The sequence below is a fragment of the Bacillus rossius genome, chromosome 1 (assembly GCF_032445375.1).
Source record: "Bacillus rossius redtenbacheri isolate Brsri chromosome 1, Brsri_v3, whole genome shotgun sequence".
In the NCBI taxonomy this organism is placed as follows: domain Eukaryota; kingdom Metazoa; phylum Arthropoda; class Insecta; order Phasmatodea; family Bacillidae; genus Bacillus; species Bacillus rossius.
In genome coordinates, this window is record NC_086330.1 from 365419776 (window position 1) to 365441980 (window position 22205).

General features: G+C 40.4%; 1 protein-coding gene across 2 annotated transcripts in view; it reads right to left on the reverse strand.

Moving 5' to 3' along the window:
* The window catches only part of LOC134528369 (serine/threonine-protein kinase par-1), a 100188-nt gene that overhangs the window by 58279 nt on the left and 19704 nt on the right, over positions 1–22205 (reverse strand). The window lies entirely within an intron of this gene.

The window sequence follows — 22205 nt, forward strand, 5'->3', positions numbered from 1 at the left end:
ACGACCATTGCTCTCTTACAATACACTAATACTAGTTAATTTATATTAAATATTAGCATATATATATTTATTACTATAACTAATTAGCATTGAAACTTCTCATTCCCTCCTATAGTTTTGCATTAGTCAATTTCTGTATTAACAACACATGACAGGCCAAGTTATCTTATTCACTTTTTAGCATACTTTCATGACCCTTAGTTTGGGACATATTTAGACTTACGAATGTTTATGTTGGTAAATTAAATGTTACATGCGCGTGTAGCGTTTCGTTACTTGAATTTACTAATTATTACTAGTTTCATCAACAGCACTGTCAAGGAAGTATTAAGCAGAATAAGCCTGGCCTTTTTTTTTTTTTTCAGCAAACTGAAAATTATGATGAAGGGTTGACCCAATTGCAGATTTCCTGAGAAATTGGATTATACATAGCTGGGGAGCGCTGCCAACAGGGTTTCCCTGGCTACTGACGCAGGCTTCGCAGTTCCAGCAGCTGGGGCGATCGTAAACTATATCCATGCCCCAACCACGCCGTCCGTAACACACGCACATGCTGCATGGACACCAACATTATAGCTCGGGAATATATTCCTGACAATATGCCACGGCTGGAACAGCTTTAAAATAATACATTTGGAACATTTTCAAGATACAACGATTTGGTTTATAAGTGGCATTCAAGAGTGTTTTATAATTCCATCCTGAGAGGGGAAAAAAAACACCGGTTTTATTCTTGAAATTCCTTGAGCTAATTGTATATATTGTTAAAACTTTTTTCTGTTCTTTCACGCACGTAACAACTAATATTCTTGGAACTATCATTTACATATATTTTTTTCTTCAGTAATGTTAACTATTATTTTAAAAAATATATTTTAAAATAATTGAAAGATAACTAAGTGAAAATAAAAATGTAGCAAATTAGGCCTAAAGTTCATAAACAAAACCATGTCAAAAACACGTAAGGTCAAAAAATTTTTTTTGTCATGTTTAAGGCCCTTCTACAACAGTCGGATCCTGTGGGCGGTCCGTGTCCTTATCCTAAAGTGAATGACATCACATTGACGCATGGAAAACTGCCCTGACTTCAATTGCGATGTCCGATGACCGGAACTACTGATTTATAAACTCGTCACCAGAGCACAGTAAATATATAGAGCCAAAAATAAATGATTTTCTAATGTTTTTATTTATTGTTTTCGTGCATTGTAATTTAGAACGCAGCTAAGCTTTGAATATCCGATTAACTTGTGAAGGTTGTGTGGGAGTTTAATAATGTTTATTCTTACAAGTAAAGAAGTAATTCCTGATGAATTAATTCGAAGTAGTCTGCAAAAAATGAATTCATGTATTCGGCCTTTGAAAAGCGCCGGTCACAAAAGGACAGCACTAAAATTTTGTCTCAGTGTTCTTGTGTTACCACAACAAATGTCCGTTATTTTCTGTTTACTTCTTTGAAACGGGAGAACAGGAAGAGCAAATATCGCGAGTGTTGTTGTTGTTGTTGTTGTTGTTGTTGTTGTTGTTCTTCTATGCTACCAAAGGACACGTATTAGGAAAAAAAGTTCAAGCTGACCAACATATTCGGACGAGGGAGATTCGGACCATCGCCCACACCACCCATGACGTCAGAGTGTCGCGTGTCCATCGGACACGATTAAGGACATTCAAATTGTGGACGGTCCTTTACTGAAAAGTACTGGTGGCTTTTGCATGAGACATCGCCCAGCGGAGGACTCATTTTTGTGTAAGTATCCCGCTCAAATCATGCTGGCCTCGAACACTCTTTAACGAACTGTTTCTGTCTATCTTCGCGTTTAGTTTGTGAACGTAATGATTGGCGCGTGAAGGAGAGCGGACGAGTGGGTGGAGCGAGGGTTCAGGACCGCAGGGAGACCGCGCCGGTCGGCTGCAGCAGTGCCCGGTGACGTCACCGCCCTCGGGCGCGCCCACCCGCGGGCTAAAAGCGACGCCTCAGAGTCTGTCTCGCGCTCAGACTGCAGCACACACTGTTGCCAGACTGATGCTCCCGAGCTTGCTAACATCAGTACACTACCAACAATTATAACATGTTTTGGTAGATTTTAACTTTTTACAAATTTTTGATTTTATGTGAGACCATAAAATAGTGCATTTCGATAGTTATTACAGTTCTATATGGACATTAATGGAAGGAAAAATTATCAATTCTAAACACCAAAAATATTATTTTACAGGAGAAACTATTTATAGGAGACGGTCAATACCAATAATAATGCATTTGATAAATTAATTTCTATGGTCGAACAGAGATCAAAATTTTTAATATTCAAAAATATTTTTAAAAAATTAGTGACGAAATTGGTTGACACCAAGATGGCATATTCCAGATAAATTTTCTTAGAAGAAAGAAATTAATATTATTAGATGAAGCTCGTGATTAAATACAACAATAACTTATATTTCCGAAAAATCTCATTACAAATTTTACTATTTAAAATTAATTTTTTCTTAAATAGATTAATTTTTTTGTATTATAAATTTGTGTCCAAAAATTTTGTGCTCTTTGCATGTATCTGGCAACAGAGCACACTGAAATAAGGACAGCGCTAATAGCAGTATAAAGGCAATATTTAGCCTTTATAGAAAGTAAATATTTAATTTCCTTAGTATTTATTTTGTTTAATTACACTTTATTCCGCATGTTTACATTTGTCATCTATGAGTAATTCAGATTTAAAGTTCTTTGGTTATCGTTTTGTCTATGGATTACTCGATGTTAAATTTTATTTTAAATTATTGTCAAAGCTAGTAAAGCAGTATTTTTTGAAACTAATATTAATTTAAAGATGAACAACGACAGTAATCGGTAGTAATTTTAATAGTTTTGTTTTATCAACAACTTTAAGAGAGTCGTTTATTAGTAACGGGAAAAAGGTTCTTTAGAACAAATTGAGACTCGATGAAGGCAACATCTAAAAACGCAACGATTTCGACCTTAATTGATAATTGACTATTCCTAGAAGAATTGAAAATGTTTATTAATGCTAATATTGAATCAGAGTCCGAAGGAATTACTAATTACTAATTTGAATCAACGAAGATAAAACTTAAACGTCAAGAATTCAAACAATTATTTAAGAAGAGAGTACGACGAATATCCAGATTTCAAGAGAGCGTCTAATGAATATAAATTGCTTTGAAACTGCGAAGAATAGATGCCGTTGATCATCCTGAAGAAAGAAGAATTCAGTCGAATAATGAAAAGTCGCAGTTCGAGCCCGGGAAGGATGACCGTCGTGCAGTCCAGCCCAGTTGCCGCCCACAGCCCGAAGGATGGAGTCGTGACGGCGCGTATTCCTGCCGCCCGCTAGAGACCGGAGGAGCAACACCGAGTTCGCAGTCCTGACTGAGGCGGACCAAGGATCCTCCGAGAGCCTACACGTCTCGTGGGTATCCTGCAGCAAGGTTTGGTCCCTTACCCCATCACCCGAAGATTCGCTGACTAAACAAGTATCCTCACGAATGACGACTTAAACAAGACGAACATTTTTCACCGAACTAGAAATTTTTGTTATCAAACGTATTCTTTGTATAGAAAGACCGTGTACTTGTTCATCTTTAGATTTATCATTTAAATTACGGAATCGCGATCCCGAACCTAATAATAATATGATAGTATAGATAGAACTTGATATTGAAAGAACCTGTTGCCATTTTGTTTGACGGGTACTGCAAGTTACGTACCCAGTAGTCCACGCTCTGCGGACTGAAGCTAGTTTAAAATAAACAACACATAAACGATTAACATTTTAACCTAAAGATAAATTACTCTAATGAAAGAATTGGTAGAAGCTTTGAAGTCGAGAATAATAACAAATTCCATCTGTATTTTAACATAAACTATTTTAGTTAAGATATTTATGTAAAGTGTGATATTGTGCTTGTCGAAGTATATTGTCACCGTCTGCACAAAACCTTACACGCAAATATAAATATTACATTTGAATTTGTTTACACGTCATTACCAGGTCTATTCACGAAATTAGTATTTAACATAAATTTTGACACACTGTAATTTTGACTTTCCGACACAAACTTCTAGAAACAATTCTTAAAACTGATAGAGGAAGGCTAGAGAAACTGGAATTATTAAGTATATTTAATAATTTACATAATTACACTAGCTGACTCTACAGCAGATATCGTGCATTGGAAAGAGAGAGCAAATGCCCATTGAAAAGGACACTGCAAACTAAGGATGAGATGCGCGCTATATAGTCTGTCTCACGCTTAGATTGCAATACAGAGCAAACATCGCCAACTACTGCCAGGTTGATATTACCTGGCTTGCTAACATTACAATTTTATTTTGTATAAGTACCATATTTTTATTAAAAGTTAAATTTTTTTCAGTTGTACTGTCTGTTGATTTTTTAAAATTATGAATTGGTGTTTATTGGCAGTATATCACAGTTACAGTCATTCTGACAAAATAAATAATTCAATGCCTAACACCAATTATTATTTCACAGGAGAAACTTTTTTTTTAGTAGTCTCCACTATTGATAAGGCATTCCATAATATTTAATCCTATGCTCAAAAAAACAAACATTATTAATTTAAAATGAAATAATAAAAAATGTTGAAAAAAGTTAAATACAAGATGAAATTTTAATTACCACTCGTTAAAAATAAAGAATAATATCAGATGATGCTTTTAATTAAATAAACCAAGAAAATGTCAATAATCTCATTCCAAATTTTACTTTACAAAACACAATGTTTCAAATACACTTTTGTTTTGTCATTACAGTACATGACCAAGTTGCTGAAACGTGTGGATGTTTAAACGGAGTATTGCCGAGAGAGAGGGAATCCAAGGACGAAACGCCTCGTCAACAGATAGGGTGCACGCTCCTGAGATACGACCCAATGTGTTCCGCCCGTAGGGAAACAAGGCCGACGTTGACGTGGGTTCTGGCATCAGAGTATTGCCAACAAAGAGGCGATCCAAGGACAGAGACAGACAGGCTGCACGAAATGCACTTCTAACTAAAATAGGCGCACGCACAAAACGCAATAACTGACGTAATCGTCTTTCGTCGAGGAGTCTCCCATTAGCGTCCACACGCTGGTGTCGCGAGCGTGTGAAACACTACATTGTTGCACTGTCGCGCTTGGTCTTGCAGCAGGCGACTCGCCATCCGGGCAGATGCGGGACGCACCACAACGCCGAACGTACAATAACGCCGAATGCCAAATTGACTACAACGTCGACAGCTAGAAAACTGCTGTGTACCACAACGTCGAAATACATTAACGCCGAAAAATGTCATTGCAGGACTGCCACAAAGGTTAGGTTAGGTAAGGTAAGGTAAGGTTAGGCTAAGTTAGGCTAGGTTAGGCTAGCCTAGGTTAGGTTAGGTTGTGGTACATTTTTCGGCGTTACTGTATTTCTGTTTTCTAGCTGTCGGCGTTGCGGTCAATTTGGCATTCGGCGTTATGGTATTCGGCGTTATTGTACGTTCTGCGTAGTGGTATTTCGGCTTTGTGGTAACGACCCCCCAGTTGCGTAGTTTCCGTCTCACGGCCCTGGCCACGTGACCGGCAACCACGTCACACGTGTCACTAGTACGATTCACACGTCCTTCTGGACATACCCGAATACTCACGTTGGCAAGCCTTCTTTCAACAGACGAGAGATCCAAACGTCCGATCGTGCATCTTCGGTTTTTTTTTTTTGTTCATTGTAAATAAATATACAACTCATGATAACTAATGGTCAATTAGGTTAGGTTAGCTACATTATAAATACTTTAAAACATTGTGGAAGGTTGATTTGGTTAGGATAGCTACATTAAAGATACTGTGAAATCATGTAAACGGTTTCCCCCAAATAAATACACCTGTTGTGGTACGGAGAAATAAAAAGCTAGCGAGCATGAACTTCGGGGAACTTCGGATTTGGCTCTCTCGTCTGTGAAAAGAAGGCTTGCCAACGTGAGTATTCGGGTATGTCCAGGAGGACGAGTGAATCGTAGGCTTCCCACTAGTAGGAACAGAACGGTGCAGATACCAACGTAGCTACTGTACACAAACGTGTACGTGATGAAACTAAGATTTTCCATTTTTAATTACTCAGAACGTTATTCCAGGACTTAATACTAGGGCGCCAGAGGTCATCAAGAATTAACAACAAAATAACACAAAAAAACTTATTTTATTGTTTTAATCATAATGAGAAACCTCGAGTCATGGAAATAATAACCAAACAAACAAATATTAAATAAAGTCTATGGGATGTCGTAGATAACCTGACTCTTGAATAAAATACAAAATAAATAAAGTTCCTGAAATTGTTCACTGAGTAAAAGTTTTGGGGTTTTGCTCCGGCTTGCTCGAGCATGAAACGCCTAACCAAAAGACTTCTGGACTTGTGTACATATAGTTTGTGCCAATGTGAGTAAATTTGCTGTTAATCGCCGAAAGTCAATGTTCTACTAATTTTATGATAATCCAAAGTTTATATAATTATAGTTCGCGTATGTTGACGGTAAAATTTACGCCAATTTTAATATATAGCGATGATGCAGACCATACCTTAACTATAGATGCTTAATGTCGTTCGTAAAATACTTCGTCGCTCACGTGAATTGAATGCGATTATTCTGCATTCAATTACAGGGCGTCAATTAACATTGCCCAGTATTTTGACGTAATTTCCAGATCAATAACGCCGAAATTAGCATCGCCACGAACGAAATATTCCCAGAGGGAATACACTACCACACGCACTAAATGGCGTCATTTTCCACTCTTTTTCTTCTCTCTTGCCGAAATTAAATTGTTAATTGAAAAGGGCCAATCACGGCCGCGACACGTTAGCGTCCTTTTTAATGAAGCCAATGAAATGTCAATATCAATCAAGCATAGGCTCGTTAAAGCTGTTCCAAACGCCGCGCGATTATTTATTTTAGCAGTTGTCATGACGACGCAGCACGAGCTGCGCGCGCCGCCATGCGTGAAACAAAACAAAACACTGCCGAAAGTATCGGGAAGCGGTATTAACCTCGAACGTAAAACAATAATAAACAGTTTCAGTTAGTCTGATAATACCGTAGTATTACAGTGCCGCTCCCGATATAAATTTATATTTCACTGTCCAAAAAGTTAAATTCAATTTAGATCGTAAAACTAATAACTGGAACTGGTTACTTCACAAGTTGGCAACATTGCGATGAAAGTTGAAAAACGTTATTCTCTTGCCAAACGACACTACTCTTCGTAGGCTGGACAGTCGCACTGTTGTTTGTAAACATGATCTGTCTACATGTTGTGGAATATCAGTTACCTGATTAGGCGAAGCAAGGATGCAGAAGAAGGCTCACCAATCTCCATACATGGTAAGTGACAGCTGAGCAGAGAGGTCTACTGCGGTGTAAACCACAGTGCTGGGATGGCGGTTCAGCCAACAATACACTGTTGTAGGCGATCGACGTCGTGAAGACTGCTGGACCAGTGTGCTGTTCATCGATGATCGCATCACCTGATGTCACCAATGACATCACGATGGATGCTGTGGTGTCGTGCTGATGCGGACCCACCGGGTCTGCGGCGTGTTCGCTGGGGTCGTACCAACTGGTACGAGCTGCTGAGTCAAATGTCCAACACATGACTCTACATGTGCCTTGGACTACTGCTGCTGCTGCTGCTACTGCTGCAGCTGCATCTACTGCTGCAGACGGTGTCGAAGGGGACCGCAACAAAACTCGTTCAGTTCGTCGGCAATCAGAAGACACACACACGTTAATCACACGTCCTATAACAGTTCTTATTACTCGCGCGATATGAATATACAGCGTCCTGTGATCGTGCCTCATGCTATCACTAACCCCTCTTCTTCTCTTGCTCCCCTAGTCTAACATAAATTAAATGACTCGAGATTCCTCAAACTCATAAAATTAATAATTCATAACAACTTAATAATAAATATAAACCTTAGTTGAATATATAATAACTCTGTTAAATAATAAGGTAATGCATAAATAAACAGTATTTGCAACAATAACATTGCATAGTACTTTGCAATAACAACAGGTTATTGTTTACCTTTGTTGTAGGTGATGAATAAATAAAATATATTTTATGGATGTTATCAACATAATATCCTCACCTAGTAAATAATTACATTCAATTTCTTAATTGAGATTTGTCAATAATATTGGGCTTTCAATAACATATTAGCATATTTAATATGCTTCTCACATATCATATGTGAATATTTTCCCTCATTATATGTTACACAATAGATACACTTATTTACAAGAAGAGACATTATTTGCTTCTCAGCTATGAAATAATGACAATAACCTCAAGATAAATATTATTGATTGAGTGCTAGTGTATAGTGTTTATGTTTTTAAAGCTGTTCATTAAAGACAATCTTTAAAATTCTTTATATTTCATTTCTTCTTTTTCTCAATATAAAGTGGAGTGTTTTTACATCCTATTCATAAGAGTGTGGATGAAGTTGATATCCACTTATCGTTTCGGGTGTCCTGTGGGAACCCAATCAAAGTGCTTTATTAACTACTAGACGATGAAGAAGCATAGGTAGGGGCAAGGCAGTAGCCTGGATCAAACTGTAAGTACTCATACCAACAAGTGTGTTCATTTAGTAGGATATTAGTCAACTCATCTTTAGGCCATTAATTATATGTAGTATTTAGTTGTGTGTTGCATTAGTTATACATTGTAATATGTCACATAGTGTTTGTACACATCTTATGCCAAATTTTATTTAAACCTCACGTGTATATCCATTGCTAATATGGTCGAACTCGACTATTAGGGTGATAATAACTGTGTCTCAACACAGTAACTGTACACACAGTACATAATATTTGGTATGTCCCTCTAGGACAATGTACCAAACCAACGCTCAGGCAACACATATGCTCCAAGCACAAATATCAGTTGGAATAAAATCATCAACTGACAAACACCCTAATTCTTCGAATATAAATTACCATATCGAAGCAATGAGGTACCTATACACCTGGATTACCTCTATCAACTTACGAGGATATATATAATTAAATTTCCTTAGTAACATAAACAATACAATGATTTTTTTAGCATAACACAAGTAATAATGGTACATATTTGGTGTTCTAATCCACCACAGGTGTTTTGTAAGGCCTAAGCTGACTCAAATTGTAATTCCCTACAATTTTTCCTGTATCAGGGTCCTGTAGAGTGTAGCAGTTACATTTCTCCACAGCTACTACTTTGTAGGGACCTGAGTACAATAAAAATAGTTTCTTCGCTAGATGAGCCCACTTGTTACTAGTTGGTGCTGTACGGCGTAGAACTAAGTCTCCTACAGTGAATTTACTGATCCTGGATGCTGGCTTCCTTTTCTTCCTAAGGTCGGCTTCTCTTGTTAATTTATCTCGTACCAGTTCTTCAATTTCTTCCTGAGTTGGCCTCTCCATGTCTTGTTCTGGTTTGTCGCATTCCGGTATTAATTTCGGTGGTAACACCTCCGATCTTACTGAGCATAATTATTTTGATGCTCCTCAATTACAGCTTGAGTGTAGCTGCAATTCGCAGTCTGCTGAGGCTGCGTTCCTGTGCAGTTGGGTGGGATCGGCTGCTGCCGAGCAAAATATCCTCGCTGCATGGGATACGATGTGGTTGGAGGATGGTTGAGTGTAGAGAAACTCGCTGGTGATTGATTCACAGGAGCGGTGTCTGCTACAGGGGGATGCAACATATGCTGTTGCATATTGTTGGGCGGCTGACGGTTAGAGTAACTCCTGTACTCCCACCTGGGTGGCCTTCCATTTGGATCTTCAGGACGGTAATGCTTTCCCCACCACTGGTTTTGGTTGTGGGTGTAGGGTTTCTTCGGCTGGCGGTTTCCTTGATGTTGAGGTTGGAATTCCCTCCTGGTCTTCCACTTCCCTGTCCGGTACTGTTTCGCAGGCTGCCATGACGTGCAGTGGACGTTGGCCTTGCCGCCGTCGTTACCACGCTGCCAGGGTGTGTAGAGTGGTGCTGCCTTCTGATGTGTAGGCTTGAGGTCTTTCTCCACCTCACTATTGTTGTTCCTGGACAGCCGCTCCAGTCGGTCGAAAGCGAGGACCTGTTCGCGGAACTCTGTGATATTGTGGAAGCTGCGCCCTGTCAAATGTACTTGGTACTTGATGGGTAGCTGGGAGGTCACCATCGCCATGAACTCAATATCACCCATCTCTGGTTCGAGGTAGCGCGTCCTCTCGAACATTTGAGACAAGTGTGTCTCCAGAGTTCGGTTCTTCTTGCTATCATACCGCTCGGTATGCAGGCGTGCTCTCAATGTTCCCTGTATTTTCACATTCCAAAACTGCTGTTTGAAATGGCTTTTGAATTCTTGGTAGGAAGTGATGGTACTTTGTAATACCTCCCACCAGTAATACGCATGGTCCCTCAGTGCAGTTGCCATGCATTTCAGGCGTTCAGTATCACTTAGCCTGAACATGTCAGCGTATTCCTCGAAACGTCGAAGGAATCTCATTGGATTCTCTCCTTCATGGGCAGAGAACCTAGGCATCGCCTCTGACCATTGGCGTGCCGGGTGGTGCATCAATGCAACGGGATCCAAGGTGGTGTGTGTGTTAGCGGGGTTGGAGCGTGTGATTGGGAGCTCAGGTTGCTCAACCTGCGGTGAATCGCAGCTACTGAGGATTTCATTGGCATTGGTGTTCAGGGCTGGGGCCAATGCTACATGGTGACTGGAGGTGCGAGTAAGATTGTCTACCCTCAACTGCAATACCTTCTCTTGTAGCTTGCCTACCTGCTGCTCTATGTCAAGTGAAAACTCGGTCTGCCTTTTCACTAATGTGTCCACCTGCTCCCTCATGTCTGTGGTGTGATTGATTACTACAGTTTCAATCATGGTCTGGCATGTAGATTGAATTTGATTCAGACCACAGCTGTTCTGAGCAGCTTGCTCAGCTAATTGGTTTAACCTGTCATTCAGCTGGCTGGTTTGGGTAGTCAACTCTGCTGATAACCTAGTTGTTGTACTACTACACTGTTGTTGTATTAGCTGCAACTGTGTCTCAGTGTTATTCTCATGTTCTGCCAACCGTACAGAAATAGCAGACACACTACTCTTAACTTCACCCATTTCACTTTTAAGGGTGCTATCTATGACTTCCAGTTGTTGTTTAATGCTATCTTTAGTGCTATTGAGATTTTCCTCCAACCTAGCACTCTGTTTTTCTAAACTAGCTTGTTGTTGTTTGTGGTTAGCTTTCACCTCCTGCCACATGCTCTGCAGCATGATGAGCAAGCTAGCACTTGTTTCATTACTTACTGCAGCTGGCAATGCAGGTAAGTGTGTGTGTGGTGTGGTGGTAGCTTGGGGTTGTGTCACATCCACTCTAGCCGCTCCAGCCTGTGTTACTGGGGTAACAAAATCTGTGTTAGGTACTTGGCTAGGTGATGTGGGAACAGACACATCTACAGAGTGTGTAGACTCCACACTGCTGTCCCTGGAGCTGTCCTGACTGACACGTCTACTCCTTCCCCTAGTTTCCATATTTACTTATAACTTACAACATAAGAACACAATACAAATATGCACACTATCGGCCCCACAGTTCGTGCGCCAGAAAAAAAAATGTTGTGTCTCTTATTCCCTTCTGTACACAAACGTGTACGTGATGAAACTAAGATTTTCCATTTTTAATTACTCAGAACGTTATTCCAGGACTTAATACTAGGGCGCCAGAGGTCATCAAGAATTAACAACAAAATAACACAAAAAAACTTATTTTATTGTTTTAATCATAATGAGAAACCTCGAGTCATGGAAATAATAACCAAACAAACAAATATTAAATAAAGTCTATGGGATGTCGTAGATAACCTGACTCTTGAATAAAATACAAAATAAATAAAGTTCCTGAAATTGTTCACTGAGTAAAAGTTTTGGGGTTTTGCTCCGGCTTGCTCGAGCATGAAACGCCTAACCAAAAGACTTCTGGACTTGTGTACATATAGTTTGTGCCAATGTGAGTAAATTTGCTGTTAATCGCCGAAAGTCAATGTTCTACTAATTTTATGATAATCCAAAGTTTATATAATTATAGTTCGCGTATGTTGACGGTAAAATTTACGCCAATTTTAATATATAGCGATGATGCAGACCATACCTTAACTATAGATGCTTAATGTCGTTCGTAAAATACTTCGTCGCTCACGTGAATTGAATGCGATTATTCTGCATTCAATTACAGGGCGTCAATTAACATTGCCCAGTATTTTGACGTAATTTCCAGATCAATAACGCCGAAATTAGCATCGCCACGAACGAAATATTCCCAGAGGGAATACACTACCACACGCACTAAATGGCGTCATTTTCCACTCTTTTTCTTCTCTCTTGCCGAAATTAAATTGTTAATTGAAAAGGGCCAATCACGGCCGCGACACGTTAGCGTCCTTTTTAATGAAGCCAATGAAATGTCAATATCAATCAAGCATAGGCTCGTTAAAGCTGTTCCAAACGCCGCGCGATTATTTATTTTAGCAGTTGTCATGACGACGCAGCACGAGCTGCGCGCGCCGCCATGCGTGAAACAAAACAAAACACTGCCGAAAGTATCGGGAAGCGGTATTAACCTCGAACGTAAAACAATAATAAACAGTTTCAGTTAGTCTGATAATACCGTAGTATTACACTACAAACAAGAAAAAAAAGAGTGGACGATTTACCAAAGCAAACCTGTAATGCGGGTGTAATGGTAAACATATTTCTCATTAATGTATGATAAATATTACATACGGCGTTGCCCGGGCTGACAATTACTGTTTGCATGTCTATGACCTACGATTTTCTGTCTACCCATGGCGATCGGTTGAACGGTGTAGAAGTTGATGCGCTGCAGCGCCATCTAGCGGCGAGTTACAAAAAATGAAAGAAAAAAAAATTCGATGTGCCAACTTTCATGGCCGATCGGTCAAACTGTGTCGGAGTTTACCGACGTCATACATACCAACATCCCATTATTTATATATATATATATATATATATATATATATATATATATATATATGGTAAATTTGCCATACAATGTATACGTTGATTATTTGCAGTGCGTGTTTAGGACACTCCCGCTGTGTGCAGGCGAATGGAGGGAGGAGAGTGGGTCGGGCATGGGGGAGAAACTGTAACTGCCGAAACCGAGGCCTAGCTTTTTGGAAGCAGTTTCGGGCCCGTCCGCCAGATGGTGGCTTTCACAATACATTGCTAGCATAGCTACATTCAGTGTGAGAAGTAATACATGTGTTATCATCAAGCAAACCAACCAGTGGAAATAAATTCACTCCCTTTTGTTAGCTACATATTTTTTGGTGTGGCAAACCAGAAATGTTTGCATCTCCTACTCATTTCTACGTAGCATGACCTTTTTGTTACAAAAACAGCTTTAAGTGTTCTTCGCACTTCGCACAGCTGTAATCACTGTTACTAAGTGATTAGTCGTCAAGTAGATAAATTAACATTACTAACATAAAATCTTGCACTAGAAATTCTATCCCGAGTTTTTATTTTTATTTGTTTATGTAATTATTTTTTTGCTAGTTGTTGTAGGCCCACCCAACAGATAGCGTCACATGTCGCGCGAAACATGGTTTCAGTTTCCAGTGTAAGAGTCTCCTTCCTAGTTCTGTAATCGGGTAGGGTGGTAGGGGGGTAGGGGGGTAGGGGGGAGCAGGACACCCAGACGGCAGCTCATTGGGGGTCTTGATCGCTCGACTGTGATCTACATCTCGTCGGGGCAGCGATGCTCGCTGGTGCTTCTAGCGCGGAGTCGCCGCCAAGTGCACAGGGCAACTGTGACATCTGAGCGGTCACCATGACACTGCATAGCGAAGAAATGCAGATGGAGGTGTAATGCATGTCGCTTGAGTGCTTTCAAGATACTGTACCGAGTGTTCCCTGTCTGAAAATTATTTAGAAAACATGGATTTTTAGCTATTTTCACTTGTCTTAGAAAAAAAAACGGAAATAAAAATACTTATCCGTACTCCCCGTAACAGCAAATACGCAAACAGGAATGTACTATTATTAGTGACTTCAAAGAACCAACTGTTACATTCAAACATACATGGGCGCACAAAAATTACCATAAATGTTCGTATCGAAACATAAACGTTTACCGAGGTCTTCCTATTAATACAATTGAGGCGCTACACGTTATTTAATAGTCATCCATGCTCTTTATTTTGTTTTAAATACATCAGACAGGCATGTGCAAGAGACACTTATCTTTTGACGAGCGCAATGTGAAAAAAAAGAAAGACTCCAACCTGACACACTGATAACTTGAGCCGTTTCCAAACGGCTATGTTTCTTGTGAAGCTCTGCGCACCGCATGTGGTCCTCAGGAGCGGCTCCCGGAAACAAGGGTATAACGCGCGCTCATTCGCGATACGTACAATCCTCCAAGTCACGTATTTTACTGCGTGTTTGAAAAGGTGCATCTAGTCATTTCTAAAACATTCGGTGAATAAACGCTGTTACGTTAACTATGTACCATGGTTGTGGTCACTTCCAGAAGACACCGATGATTTAACTTGCAAGGGGGGGGGGGGGGGGGCGGGGGAATAGCTAAAGCAGATTATTCCGACCTACGGGCCGGCATTCTCAAGTTCCCCTCCCACATATGCACCCTATCAGCGTAGGGTGGGAGTGACATTCCAGTTCGTTTTAGATGAATTCCAGAGCTTATTATTTGAAACGTAACTGTTGGGGATCGCTCCCTTTTGTGGTGTTAGAGCTTCGGCAACGACCAGCGGCTGCGGCCACCGACCCAGCATAGTCACCGCCTCAGCCCCTTTACCACTCTCAGCTGACCAGACAGTTGGCTGTGTCCTGAGCTTTGAGACTTTATCAGCACTGCTGGCGCCTTCCCCGATCTTAAGCAGCCGGACACAGCGCAATGGTGTTAGAATGTGTTGCCATGTTGATTTTATTTTGTAAAGAAGTTTATTAAACAGGTGCTGGGAACAATGAATTTGTGTTGTACTGTAGGTACTTACATTGTGGGTTTGTTTTGTTTTTTTGGGGGTTCTTCTCCTGATAAAATGTATGTGACGACGGTTATGTGAAATGTGTTGTAATAAAGAACTTAATAAGTATGTGGACTGATACAGTATATTCTGATTCCCGCGTATCATGGCGATAATCCAACAAATGGCCCCGGCGGTCGCCCCGTCTCCGCAGGTGTCCGTGTTTTCGAGGCACACTGTGGCCGCCGCCTGCCAAGTCCGCCCGCGGTATTCGCCGCCGCCGGCTATTTCCGTCCCGGCGGGCCCGCCGCCGCCGCTGCCCCCGAGCAGGGACCGACCATCTGATAAGGGGCTCGTCTGCCACGTGTTTACTAACAAGCAGGCGCGCGCGCGGCCGGGGAGGAGGCTTGCCGCCACGTCCACGCGGCTTCATTCGTTTGTTTCCTCGAGACCCGTGTTTCAACCGTCACGCAAAATATATCATCGCCGAAAAGTAGTTGCACCATCTTCGCATGGGAAAGAAAATGGGTGCTTGTAGGGTACTTGTGTTAGAAGTTATATTTACTTGGCATAATAATAAAAAAATAAAAACGAACTTACATTTTTCATGCAAATAATTAAAGAGCTGGAATTATATAAATACGGTTGGTACAGTATAAATACGATCAAATTTAAATATATACTCAGAATTCAATATTAATATAATCAAAATACATTTCGATTAATAATTAAACTCAATAAATATGCTGAATAATCATATTAATTGATTAATTTTAAACAATAATTAATCAAAAAAGTAGTAATTAACAATGCAAATAAATTATGCATACGGTAACATAACCCGTACTTGTATAAATACACTTGAAAAAGTTTATAAAAACAATTTCTATCACTATATTCAAAATAAATAAACGTTTTAAATGAAATGGACCAGTATTCAATTAACAATCACTAAACTATAATATTTAAAAGCACATACATAATTTTTATTTGTATGTAACCTTTGTTTATCCTGTGAAAATTACGTTGCATGATGCGCGCGCATCGTAAAAATTCACTCTCATCATTTTTTTCTTTCCTTCATAACGCGCCTAAAGAAGTATAACTTCAAAAATGAGCATTAGTTGGTAAAGGTTGGCGTGCTTACATAGGCTACCCATTCGCTAAAATCTAATTCAAAAAGTGTGGACGAATGATTGAGCTTGGCGTGGTGCCTACATCGGGGTCGTACGAGCCGACCGGAAATGGCTAGGTGCGACTATAACATTTGGCGGGAGTTCGCCACGTGTCTGGGCCGGGACAAGGTCACGAGGGACTGTCACCAGCATAGAAAATAGAGGGAGAAAGGTCACCAGACAGGGCCTGCGATGCGCTTATCGTACACTAACGATTCCATACATGCCAACATCAGAATGTCATTCTCATTCAGTACTAAATTATAAATGATATTTTTAATAATGTGATTTGTGAACAAACTGTAATTTTTATCTTAATATGATTATTTTGACTCTTGCAACATTTTAGTGTTGAGGAAACAATTTTACCAATGTTTTTAAATTAATGTGAAAATCAAAAAAGGTTGAATCGTCAGGTTGGAGTCCTTGAATTTTTTTGTTTGTGTTTTTAATCGCTCTCTTAAAAAATTGTTGTCTCTTGCATATGCCTGTCTGATGTATTAAAAATAATAAATAGGATGCATAACTATTAAATGACGCGTAGCGCCTCAAATGTATTAATCGTGAGACCTCGGTAAACGTTTATGTTTTGATACCAACATTTATGGTAATTTTGTGCGCCCATGTGTGTTTGAATGTAACAGTTGATTTTTTGATGGAACTAATAATAGTACATTCCTATTTGCGTATTCGCGGTGTTCATACCTACTACTTTAAATAAAGCCAATTTGTGTGAATTGCATTATATGGGCTTTTGTAAAATAATTTAGCTATTTTAGAAGCCAAATATGGTTATGAATTGTAAAACAAATAGGTTACCTAATATTCTTTAAGACCACCAACGAATACAATCTTTAGACTCTAATAATATCTTATGAAAGTCCTTATTTTTTTGTAATGAATATCAAGACACGGAAATACAGATTAGACGATATTTTATATTTAAAAAAAAAGACGCATAAATTTACTAAAGAGACTTAGATCCTGAACCCGAGCAAAATCTGAAAAAGACCTAGATTCTAATGTCATTCGGGACAAAACTAAATTTCTTAGGTGTTAATGCCGTGTGGTTGGTGGTGTCAGAATCGTTAGTGAACGATTTCGGAGGGGAAAAAAAGGGAATCATGTTTAACCTGAGAGTGAAAACTCAGTTCACTTTTAAACGTCTTTTCGACGTGCGACACGGCGCGCCACCCACCCCAGCAGCAGGCGTCGAGGGTGCTGTCTGCGCGGCGATAAGCCCGCGCGCTCCGACACCCAGCTCACAAGACACACTGTTTCCGTACTTTCACAACCGATTCCTTTAGAACACTTGTCATACTATAACCAACATACAATACGTTTGTACAACACGTGTAATAAGTTTTTCGAGATGATACTGAGTATTTACTGTCTCGCTTACGAAAATTGGAGAAAAATATTCAATTTTGATTGATGTTTTATTCAAGCATAAATATTTTAAATCATGGAAATATAACCGAACATTTGACTACTGGATTTTATTATGTTTTAATATGCTAATCAATGTGCGCAATTAGTACTGGAAAGCTATTCGAGGGACGGTACTAAAACAGCACAAAGCGTAAAAGAATCTGACCCCAATAGTATTAACGCAAACATTTTTCGCGTACAAATACAAATTTACAAAAATTCGTGAATCAGTTCCATATATATATATATATATATATATATATATATATATATATAACAGCGCATGTAAGCAATGTAACAATGTAAGCATGTAAGCGGTATGGGCGAGTTAGTTGTATTTAGACGCAGCACGACCTCAACAATGTGCCAACTGCTATGCTGCACGTCTCTCTCTCTCCCCCTCTCTCCCCCCCCCCCTCTCTCTCTCTCTCTCCCTCGTCGGGATAGGAATGCTGCTACTGTTCTCGCGGTTAGTCTGGATTCTGGAGAGTGAAAATGGCTAAAAAAAAAAAAAAAAAAAAAAAAAAAGGGGGGGGGGGGGTTCGTTAGCGATCCTATTGATGGTAGATCCGACCCTATATCTGGTAAGCAGAAGAGGGTCACGCATCACGTCACTAGGCAGAGGAAGAGCCGGCCTCGGCGCTATGGGGGTCAGTGGGCATGTAGGCAACCCTGCGGCCCAGCTAGCCGACCAGCTGGCCATTAGCGCGACACGCCTAATAGGTTTAGCAACGGCGCCTCGTTGACCCCTTCACCCCCCTCCGGTGTACCTCTGAACTCTCCGTTCCTCTGGAGGGTTCTGCGGGCCCCCGGAGCCCGCCGCGCGGAGTGGCGTGACTGGGACGCCACTGTTCTGGGCGCTTCGGGCGTCAAGTCGACACTGGTGACGCGACACTTCAAAGAGGTGCGGGACCGTTTCAGAAGAGCGGTGAGGATATAGAAACGGCGACGCCGGCCTCCAAGGCAGTGGAGTGGTGAAGTGAAGAGGGAGAGTGGCGCCTTGGCGAGCGATAGTGGACGACGAGCGACGGGCCTCGTGTGCGGAGACTGTGCTGTGTGTGACGGACCAGAGAGTACTGCGCGGCAGTGTGTCGGCACCTAGGTGCGAGGTAAGAGACGAGCAGTAGGGAGAATAAACTGTGGACTAAATGAAAGAGTGATTAATACGTGTACAGACATTGTAAGTGTTGTAATTTAATTAATAGTGCAAACAGTAGTTGATACATAAAACTGAATTTAATTAATTGAGCCATAATTTTCCATACTGTAACAATATCATCATGGAATTCATATATGCTGAAAATGTTATTGTTAATAATTTATGGGAGTCAGTGGTAGTATCAGAACAGAGACTGATGCCACTGGTGGCTGATATACAATCTCAGCCGTAGCAGATGATTATGCAAGCACATAAACTACAACAGGAAAATAGAAGCAAATAAGTAGTAACATAGCTAAAAAATCAATTATAATTTTTTTATACTTTAATATAAAAACTAATTTTAACTAAATAATATTTATTTCCATCTGAAACAATCAAGTACGTTTATCTCAAAGTGACATTTTTTAAGTTATGTTGGTATTGTATTGAGGCTGCGATATGGCCAAAAGTAGCAACTGACCACAGAAACCCAAATTAATAATATAAAAAAAAGGACAACACATTTCACAAGATGGCCAAATAATACCGTTACATTTAAACTACAAACTTTCCAACTTTTTCAAAACATTAAGCATATTAGATAGTATTTAACAATCATAACCGACTTTGGCGCGTTAAATGATTTCCTTATATTCTGAGTCAAATACGTGACGGGTGTATTGCGGTGCAAATAATACTCTATAACATTTACATTGGAATGAAAACCAGTAGGTATAATGCATAATGATAAAAATATTGAATATAATTGTGGAAAATGTATAACAGGATATAAATATCATGCTTCAGTTTTATGAATGTCAACAGTCTTGATTTTGTTTCGGTAGTTTTCTACTGGTTGGAAATTTGCTAGCAGTTACACCAACTGTCAAAAAAAAATACACGACCTTCCTGCACGTCACAGAACGCGGAGCGGTGTCAGGTACGACGCCGTAGCGGTGATTGAGAGTCACAACTCGGCAGTCGCGCCGCAGACCGCTGCTGTGACGCACGTCCCACGTGACCGCCCACATCGCACCTGCAGAGGCGCGCAACCAAGGCCGTTCACTGCCCACTCTCGGCGGCGAGGACGTCACAGACTCTGCGTTCAAGCCCACCCCACGTGATGCCCATTTTCTGCTGTACCTTCTGTTGTACCCGTAGGTCCCCACGTGATGCCCATTTTCTGTTGTACCTTCTGTTGTATCCATAGGTCCCCACGTGATGTCCTTTTTCTGCTGTAACATATGTTCGCTAGCAGTGCTGATCAAGTCTTAGGGCTCAGGACACAGCCAACTGTCTGGTCAGCTGAGCGAGGTTACGGGGCTGAGGCGGTGACTATGCTGGGTTGGTGGCCCCAGCCGCTGGTCATTGCCGAAGCACTAATACCTTCCCGATCAAAAAAGATCCCTAGCAGTTGCTCTGGAATGTATAAACGAACTGGAAGTTTCTCCCACCCTACCCTGATAGGGCGCACATGTGGGAGGGACCGTGAGAATGCCAGCCGTAGGTCGGAACAATCTGTACCTTCTGTTATACCCATAGGTCCCCACATGATGCCCATTTTCTGCTATCCCTTCTGTTGTACCCATAGGTATGAAAGTGTGAATAAAAGGTTTGAATAGCAGAAGAAAAGAAAGGCTTCTTAACTCCGTACAAAAGATAACTAGAATGCTAACAGAAAAACGAGCCAACGAAGTTGCAGACCAAAGCAAGCATACCGGGGTAGGAAAAATACAAATACAGAGCAATTACGAACTAACGAGATTGTATTTTTTTTACTCGCAGGTTTGTTTCAAAATTCAGTTATATAAAATTTCAAGGATACGATGGAAATTGGGTGTTGCTAATGTGGTTTATTTATCATATACTACATTAATCAGACAGTTCATACAGCTAATGTATTAACTGTGCTGATTTCATTGTAATAGTAAAATCATGCCATCAATGCACATATTTAAATATGTTACTTGATTACTAACTTATTTTACTACTTTAAGAAATTGTAACTAACAGAGTTTTAACCCAGTGCGACGAAGAAACACGCATAGTTGTATAAAAACTTAAATTTAAAGTGAATGACAACCATTTCGCATATTAATTTAGGCCAACAGGTTTCAGGTTCTATAAAGTGTTAGTTTATACATTAAAAATCGATGGGCATTCGTTTCCTAATAAACGTTGAAGGTTTAGTTAGAGAATTAATTTGATGTTTAAATTACTTGAAAACATATTATTTAATTCAATTTAATTAAAATAAATATATTTAGTATGAAATAATAAAACCAATGGACTGAGCTATGTATTAAATATCATAGCAGTAAGATAAACAAAATGTATTAATACTTACATATTTGCTTAAAGCACAATATGTATAAACCAGTAATCTGTTATTAATATAAAGTTTAAAAAATGTATTCGCAGTGACGAGGTTTTGAACCACGTTAATGTGTTACGCTATAAACAACTGCCTAATGTATGAGCAGAGACCGGGAAAATTCGCGGATTCATTTCACGATATGCTATAATTCAAACAACTGTACCTTTATATTGCTTCTCTGATAAGCTCACAGTTTATCTGAAGGACTTTGAGCAAATGAAAAACCTTCAACCAAAAAAGTACCGAATCGCAAGCGTCCCAGTTGACAGGTGTCACGAGTCAATAGCCAATGAGCAGGTGGCATTTGCCTGAGTGTATGGGGGTTTGTGGAGTCTATCCTAGAGGTCATCCAAAGCGCGAAATTTTCCAGTCTCTAACTATGCACCGAGCGAGTCATAGAAACCTCTGTTTCTGGTTTCGCACACACTAACTGCCCCGGACGGCAGCGTGATGGATCGGCGGAAAAGGAACCAGCCCAAGAATCAGGCTTCTGGCTAGTGCGCTTCGCTGGACGAGTGCTGACTCGCTGGTGAGTTCTGAGAAGTGCTCGCTGCACGGCGAGGATTGGAACTGGCTTTATCTGGACGGGTCGTCACGCGACCGCACGGCTGCGTCCGACAACTTCCAGGAAATAAAAGTCCCGCGAGCACTGGCTAGCACATATCCATCCGAGCCATCATCGGGAACTATGACTGGCCGGCAATATCGAGAAACGTTAAACAAATCACGAACACTCGCTGGAAGAACTGAACACACGGCCAGCAGGTAGAATGCGTAGAGGATCTTGAAGTCTACCGAACCAGAAGCGAACAGCTGTGACGGTTCCCTGCGATTGGTAGAGCCAGGGCCTGATTAACCCTTAGGCTAATTAGGCTGCAGCCTAGGGCGCGAGGATCGGGGGGGGGGGGGGGGGGGGGCGCTGAAATCGTGTATTCGCATGCACTATTAATCTAGCATCATTGCATCTAGCCTACATATTTCAACTAGACCGAGACAAACACTGTGAACTGAAAAAGCTTGGGACTCCCTGATT